General features: G+C 27.0%; 1 long non-coding RNA gene across 2 annotated transcripts; it reads right to left on the reverse strand.

The window, feature by feature from the left end:
* Nucleotides 1–448: 448 nt before the first annotated feature.
* LOC100569632 lies at nucleotides 449–7,298 on the reverse strand. 2 transcript variants are annotated; one of them, XR_001680035.2, is made up of 4 exons: nucleotides 6,932–7,298; nucleotides 6,618–6,826; nucleotides 4,004–4,175; nucleotides 449–2,427 (listed from the first exon to the last, which is right to left on the reverse strand). It is a non-coding gene; the product is annotated as an uncharacterized LOC100569632 (long non-coding RNA). The 2 variants fall into 2 exon arrangements; XR_119447.3 differs by lacking the exons at nucleotides 6,618–6,826; nucleotides 6,932–7,298 and having other exon boundaries at nucleotides 4,004–4,441.
* Between the last annotated feature and the right edge of the window lie 1,616 nt (nucleotides 7,299–8,914).

Genomic DNA, 8,914 nt, shown 5'->3' on the forward strand with positions numbered 1-8,914 from the left:
TCATTTTTTCTATGTTTTTAAGTAATCATAGAATAATATCTACCATTACGAAAAAGATAAAGAATAATATTTTAGAGGGAATGACATATCGATTTGTCTAAATATTGTCTCAAAACAATTTAAACGCAATTTAAATTTACAACATTTTTTTGTTTATTTTGAAAGTAGAATACAAAGTCAAACAACAATAGTGGACCAGAGAGAGAAAACAAATAGTGCGTTGACATCCTCTTAATATGTTCATTTTTAAATGTATTTTAAGTTAGATAATTTATAGTTTTTAAAAGATTATAATAAAAATTTCAAGGTGACATAATTCATAACAATCTTATCTTTATATTAATACTAAACAATATTCACGAACATATTTAAGTTAAAAAAATATTATTTAATGTACCCCTACAGTAAAAATAAATAGTAAAAAAATGTTAAATTATGCAAAACATTGTTTATCAAATCAAAATATAATAACATAGTTACACATTTAATAGTTTTAAAAAGTTTCTAATACAAATTTCAAGTTGACATAATGAATAACAATCTTATATTAATAATAATACTATAACAATATTCACAAACATAATTAAGTTTACAAAATATTATTTTATGTACCATTACAGTAAAACTAAATAGTAATGAATTTGTGAAATTATGCAAAACATTAGTTATCATATCAAAAAATAATAATAATTGTCATATAATATAATTTAAACATAATACATTTATTATCAATGAGGAAGAATGTCTAATTTTCTATATTTTCTAGGAGTCAATAGAAAATTTTTATTTAATTGTTTAATAGCATGAAAGATTCTAACCGTACAAAAAAGCTTTTAAGAAATTCTAAATCAAATTTTGGACATTTTCAACAATTTTTTTTATTTTCCACTCTACTTTATCTTCTATAACAAATGTAGAAAAGTTGTCTGTAAAAATGTTATCTAATTCATTAATATAATTGAGAAAAGTGTGTGAAGGTACATTTAAGTGTCCATAATCTGTTTTTAGTTCATTTTGATAAGCCTTAAAATTGTGTACATAAAAAATATTCATCAATGTTATTTTGACTTTGGAAAAATTCAAGCAAGTATAACAAGTAATATGTTTATCTAGACATTTTTTTATAAAATTACCACTAACATACGAAAGAGCATTTCTAGAAGTAAATTCCAGCTCTCTATAATCTAAAATTTCAACTTTCAAATTGTTACAAAAATGTGCATTCATCTCTGGAAATAATAGATTTGAATTATTGAGTGTAAGTGTTGCTGTATATCCAATGTTTGTAAATATTTCATCCATGTCTTCCAAACAATTCCCATAACTACAGCAATGAATTGATTGTAATTTTCCATCCATTTATAAACTTCATGTGTTGCGAAACATCCTTATATGTAATATTTCTATCAACAATTTTAGTAATAAGAACACGCATATTATTAAAAATACTTAACATCATGATTAAAAGATCTCTCTGGTTAGTATTGTTTTTGAATGGTAGGTTTAATTCTTTACTTGCTGCTTTTGTTTTGGAGTTCATATACTGTATGAAATTGACAGGAGTCTCAGCAGCATGAGGTAACGTACCATACTCAAAACAGCTATGCATACGTACGCATACTCGCTGCAACTGCGTGTCTCTTGCATCTTCTTTAAAATTTTTGAATTTAAGTTCAATAGAATCAAATAAAACATCATTTAATCCTGTCCCAATTTCAATTTTCTGTTTGATTCCTCGCAATGTTCTAGGTGTAGGAAGTTGTAAAATGTTTTTTTTAAAAATCTGTATACAATGGGTCCAAAAAAATAAATTGTAAGTGCTAACTATTTTAGTTATATAATATAGTTATATAATTATAGTTATAAAATTTTATAATGATAACCTTGAGGTTTTCTGTTGGCTAATTTAACATAATTATTTTTCATCAACATTCCCAAGTTGGGTGGAAAATCAACATCAACAACTTCATTGAAATGATCTACAGCAGGGTTTGCCAAACTGCGGCACATTCAATGTTATTGAATGGCACATAAGCGTCAAATAAAATAAAATATAATTTTTCAGTATTTCTCAATTTATGTTTGTCAGGATTAAACAAAATTATACAATTTGTAAATATTGTATTACATAACAAATAATGTTATAATCGCCGTTTTTTATGGCCATTCTCAATTTTTTTTTTTTAATTGGCACAGTGGAAAAAGCTTGTCCTTGACATACAGATTTAATCATTTCTGAAATATGTTTGGTATTTGCATTCATATTTTCTTCTAACTGCTTGCATTTTATCTCCAGTTCACGAACGTGGGTCCTTAAATTTTTCTTCTTAGGAGTATTCACTGATAGCAGCTGAGTTGTTTTGGTGCACATTGAAATAGAAGAAGGTTGACTACTCTCTGACATTGTTCCGTTTGACGACGTTACACCTTTAAATAACAATTTATTTTACATTTAATGGGTTTCAATAAATTTTTCATAATAATATAAACAAAATCTCAAGCCTGGGCAAGTTGATGATAATTTTTAATTGAGTTTAGTTAAGTTGATAGAAAACATTTAAAAAAGTTTAGAATCAACAGTTAACCTAATTTTTTTTTAAACTCAATTAAATTAAAAGTTATATGAACATTTTCAATTAAAAGTTACAGTTATTATTACATTTATTATTATTTTTTTTTATCTACATAAATACCTATTGAAAAAATTTTTTTTTAATAATTTAATAATTTAAAATAATAAAAATCACAAATATTATTGAACACAGGAAATAGCCAAATTATGAGCATAACCTCATTTAATTAAAAAATAACTTATTTATGGCGAAAATATTTAATAATATTATGTTCTTGAGAATTGTACATTTGCGATTTGTATCTATATCAATATAATGATATAATATCATACTATTTATTAGTTATTACTTATTAGTATTTATTAATTATTATTATTATTGTTATTATTATTACAATATGCCCATATGTCGAAGTATGGTATTGTATATCTTTATATATATAATACTCCTAAATGGCTATTCCTATATGCAAAGGTGGGCATTAACTAGTTAAAAAGTTAATTTTTTTTTTAACTTTTTAACTTAACTAGTTAGTTTATTTTCTAATCAACTTATGAACTTAACTAGTTTAATTTACAGTTGAAATAACTTAGCTTTTCTCAGTTAATTTTAAAAAAATCCATCAAGTTAAAAATATTTTGAAACTTTTATTTATAGTTTTTAGTTATGTAAATATTACTATGTCAGTATAAAAAAAAAATAATCCAATACAAAAACACAAACATTTCTGTTCTTTTTCTTGATAACATAATTTTGTGTATATTCATATATTTTATCAAGTTGTAAATTATATATAAGTAAATAATAGTTAAGTAAAAGTAAAAAGGTATACAGTGTATATACTATGATAAAATGTCAATAAAATTGTTTTTTATATAATTTATAAATTAGAAACTAAAAAGACACATTCACTCTTTATGTGATTTACATACTAATAAAAAAAAATATATTAACTTTTTTTAAACTGAGTTAAGTTAATATTTTTTTCTATATTACTTTTAACGTATCGATTTTATGTCCTCTTAACTTAACTTGAGGTAATTATTTTCATTAACTTTCCCACCTTTGCCTATACGTATAGTTAAGTTATTTTTCTAGAAGAATTCTGGTTAATGGAACAATAAATACATTTAATATATTTCTAGTTTCCTATTTTAGTAAATGGTCATGTAATATGCATCATCAATAATAATCTTTATTTTTATTATATTTATTATTTAACAATTTATAAATTAACTTAACTTGAATTTGAATTTGATTGAAAGTTACTCAATATTTAAGTTTATATCAATTAAAATAAGTGTTATGTGCAGCCCTTCGGGGATCTATACGATGATGTGTTTGAAATAATAGTAGCCAATTCAGAGTAATAAAAGTGTGTTTAATTATTTTAGAACTGTTTAATTATGTATGTAGTAGTATTAATATACCTGATGGTTAGTGGTGTAAAGGCTTCTATGGTCTAGGTACATCTGATCAGGCTGTGCTCTTGTCCCTCCTATATACTATGTCGGCTCCTTTGATCTGATCGGCGTATGGAACTCGCAGGTGCCCTGGGTGTGGGAGTAAAAGTTGTTGTTCTCGTAGTGAAGAATCCACTGCCTCGTGTACATAGATATGATATAGATAAGATTGCTAATTAACTTAATGGCATTTTAACTATCAAGGAGAACCGCTTAGTATGGTTTGGATAACATATTATATGTAATGAGGTTTATACTACCTTCAGTTATACATGTTAAATATATTAATACTTACAGTAGCCTGTGACAGTTTCCCTCCAAATAAATATATTGTTTATGGGGTTTGGGACTGCTTGCAAGTTATAAATTTGTCTTATGAAATGGCGAAATTAAATACAAAGTTTGAATTTGCATATTTGTGTACTTTTTAACTTAAACGTACATACAATTGTCGGGAAAAATTAAATTTGGATAACATTGAAAAATATCTTAAAAAATATTATGTTTGGTTAGGTACAATAAGCGATAATTTTGAGATTTGGGGAGACCTAAAAAAATTAAATAAATGTTTGGGCGGGGTGGAGGGCTGTTAAAGTTGTTGGTGGAGCTTGGCTACAGTTGGCCCTATGTTCGCATATGTAAGATTTCATAAGTCTCTTTGTGACAAAACTGTGTTTAAACTATAATTGACATCTAGATAGTAGATTGTACGAATGAATGAACATCAGTACGTGTTCGTTTAGCACGGTGTTCGCATATCACGTTATTCGTTATTACTAATTATTTATTAACCCAGTATTGTATGCCAGTATTTTTAAAAATTAAGTTGTTATTTATTTATATATTTATCAGGTTTATATGTTGGCAGACATAATAGTTACTGAAAGTTTTTTTTAAGAAGATCTAATCAATTTCAGTTTGCTAACTATTCTTTACACCTAAAAAGATAAATATAACAACCATTTAATTGTGATTAATCGACAGGGGAAAATGAAGCAAATTTACTTACAGATATATATCCTTAGGAAACAGGTGCATTTTGTTACCATGATTACGCATACTCTCTCTATATTATTCTTAAAGAAGAAAATAAATGATTAATTTAAACTGTATCCGTAGAAAACGTGAAATCATAGAATAATATAATACGCGTCGTGACTCGAGACTCGACCAAACCGAAAAGATGTGTTAGAATATTATTATCAATGTAAACAAAAATGATAACAGTTTCCTCAAAAACATGGCCACCTTAATTCAACAATATTATAATAGAACAATATATTAGCAAAGTGTCCGACCCCTGATCATAGACATAATAGAATGGACTGCGCTTTCCTATGTTCACAACATTAGTATCAGTCAGCCGACATTGAGCGAGAGAAATAGACTCAGATTTTTGGGCATTCATGTAGTAGGTACAAATTAAATTTCATGGAATAAACAATTATTTTGAAATATTTAAAGCATAGAACAATTTAAAGTGACCTTAATTCTGAGTCAGTCTATACTCTATGCCCTAATTTAATTCATAATTCATTCTATACTTTTACAATAGACGCAATTAAGGCAATAGTGCATTACACAAATAGCACATTACGGTCAGTGGCAGTCGGCGGATCAAACATCCGGAAATATGGGCGACAAAGCGTCGGCCATCGATTGAATGATATTAAGTCATGAGTTAAAAATACCAACACTGAAAATCTCGTCGTCGTTCGGTATAGATTGTATCAATACTGTATATTAATTTTTCAACTATCGAAAAATCGTCATTTTTATTCGTTCATCAAACGTTTACAAGACTGCACGAGTTACGGATCACTATAGTTATATATATATGACATTATTGACTATTGTACATCGTGTAGTAGTTTGAAGAGTGAAGGCTAACACCAATTGACAACTAAATGTATGTATACAAATAATTAATCTTTATTTTGTTATAATTTTATAAGTTGTCGAGTTCAACGATAATGACGAGTTATATTTTAGTACCTACTCCACTCAACAAAAATTAAAACAAATGTAATTTAACATTTTTTTCATAATTTATGACTGTGATTAAATTATTAGTGTAGCAATTGAAATATATATGTTTATATTGTCTTTAATATCTATGAACTAAACTTGAGATTCTTAAATATATTTAATTTTTTTAAATTTTAAATAAATATACATTTAATATTCACCCTATGTGATTATGTAAATAAACAGCATAGTTTTATAATACAAACCTAAATAATCCAAACTACCTAACTTAACAGAACAAAACACTATCCTTTAATTCAACAATAATTCAATAATACCCATCAATTTAATATAATAATCTCAATGTAATATGTCATTTAACCTCAATAATAATATCCCCAATTAATTCTCAATAATATAATAAATTCTGTCAATAATAATTCTCAATAATAATCTCAATATATTGATAATATGCACTTAACGAATTCAATATAATAATTAATAGGTATTACGTTTTACACCATTATATTTATACTCGACTACTTAAATAACATTTATGTTTAATTATGTTTCATACGTCTATGCAACAAATTTAAAAGAACTATTCACTTACAATAAAGTGGTGTTCCTCGATGCTGATGGCATTATGTATGGATTCGATGGTGCTGCAACGTGACTTAATGTTTTTGTTGGTTCTTTCTCGGAGTTGTCGCCTTGGATGAATGATCAGTTGCTCCTTGTTGACTGTAGCCTTTGACGGTTGTCTCCTTTGAATGAAATCCACTCCGACTGCGCCAGTGTTACGTGCAGCCCTTCGGGGATCTATACGATGATGTGTTTGAAATAATAGTAGCCAATTCAGAGTAATAAACGTGTGTTTAATTATTTTAGAACTGTTTAATTATGTATGTAGTAGTAGTAATATACCTGATGGTTAGTGGTGTAAAGGCTTCTATGGACTATGGTCCAGGTACATCTGATCAGGCTGTGCTCTTGTCCCTCCTATATACGATGTCGGCTCCTTTGATCTGATCGGCGTATGGAACTCGCAGGTGCCCTGGGTGTGGGAGTAAAAGTTGTTGTTCTCGTAGTGAAGAAACCGCTGCCTCGTGTACATAGATAATATTATGATATAGATAAGATTGCTAATTATCTTAAATGGCATTTTAGCTATCAAGGAGAACCATGTAATGAGGTTTATAATACCTTCAGTTATACATGTTACAATATATTAATACGTACCTATATCGTGATATCCATTACAACATATTATTCTAAACAATATAGTATAGCTATATAATTATATTATAAAATAATAAAAACATACTTGACCCAAACTTCATAAAACAAAATACTTAAAATATTATTGGAAATATTATTGGAAATAAGCAATAAAAAAAAAAAACTAATATTATTATATTAATCACAAAACAATTAAAAAACTTAAATAAAACAAACCTAATATTAGAAATATAAGCAAAACATTGTTTATCAAATCAAAATATAATAACAATAGTTAGACATTTAATAGTTTTTAAAAGTTTCGATTCAAATAATATTTTTTTTTTTTTTGTTCATTGAAACGACCTCAAGGTCTTTGACAATGCTTATCACAAGTGGGTAGTAGGGAGATCATGTGATCTATTTATCTATGTATATATCACTATATGCATGATACTACCCCCCTTCTCCAAGAGGAGACATGTGCGGTCTTCACTCCCAGTGGAGTGGGACCTAGTTGGAAACCGGATGACGCAATCGGACGACAGCACGGGAAAATGGTGACTGCGTAGAATCACACACATTTTTTTTTTGCACTTTGCACATTGCTATGAATCAAACCGATGACTTTGTGAGTCGTAGTCAACTGCATGACCACTGCGCCACTCCAGCCCCAAATAATATTTGCGATTTAGTTTGTAAAAATCAAAAAAACAAATTTTAATTTTAAATATAAAAAATTTCGAATTAAAATAAATAATTGTGTACCTATCCAATTTTATTTGTCGTATAATACTATAATCAATCTGATCATTTGAATACTAACGTTTATACTTTATGAATTATATTATATAAATATAGAATGTTGGATATATTTATTAAATTATAATATATTAATATATATTTATGAAAAATTATTGGCTTAATAAAATTACAGATACCGATAATACCTACTGACATCGTTGAACAATATTAGTTATATTTATATAATTTATAATGAGTTATTTTTATCGTCAATACATTTATTATACGACGGACTATATCTAATGTTACTAATAGATAATACGCCACCGCGATTCCGATAACGTTTGTATAATCGCTAATTTCCGGGAACCGGTCCCCACCGGTCGACGTATACACACACGCACACACATTACATTAAATGCTAATGACGTCATGGTAACATTCTCGGTGTCCCACAAATTAACAGAATGACCTCTAGCCGTAAGATACGAATCGCGGAAAAAAAGCCCAGAAATAGAAATAGAAATGTGAACACATGTATACTATACTCCTAATGACCTAATTAGTAATTACCATATACCTATAACAAAATATAATAATATATTAATAAATTATATATATTATAATGAAATTTTTTTTTTTTTAACAAAATTTTATATTACGCTATCTGTTACAATAATGAACAATAAGCTTAAGTGATAAAAAATATAATAAAATAGACATAATAGAGACTGAGGGAAGAGACCACCCATCGGAGGTACTTCAGCAAGAAATTAATTTATTATTAATTGTTAATTGTATAAAATATAGATTGTAAATCAAATAAAAATATAAATATGAACACAATATTATGTATACGTCATAATTTATTGTGTTATAAGTTATAAGTCAAAAAATATCAGTCTTAGGTTTATAGGTACATAGTACAATAATTTATAAATCAAA

This window comes from Acyrthosiphon pisum, chromosome A2 (genome assembly GCF_005508785.2).
Source record: "Acyrthosiphon pisum isolate AL4f chromosome A2, pea_aphid_22Mar2018_4r6ur, whole genome shotgun sequence".
Taxonomy (NCBI): domain Eukaryota; kingdom Metazoa; phylum Arthropoda; class Insecta; order Hemiptera; family Aphididae; genus Acyrthosiphon; species Acyrthosiphon pisum.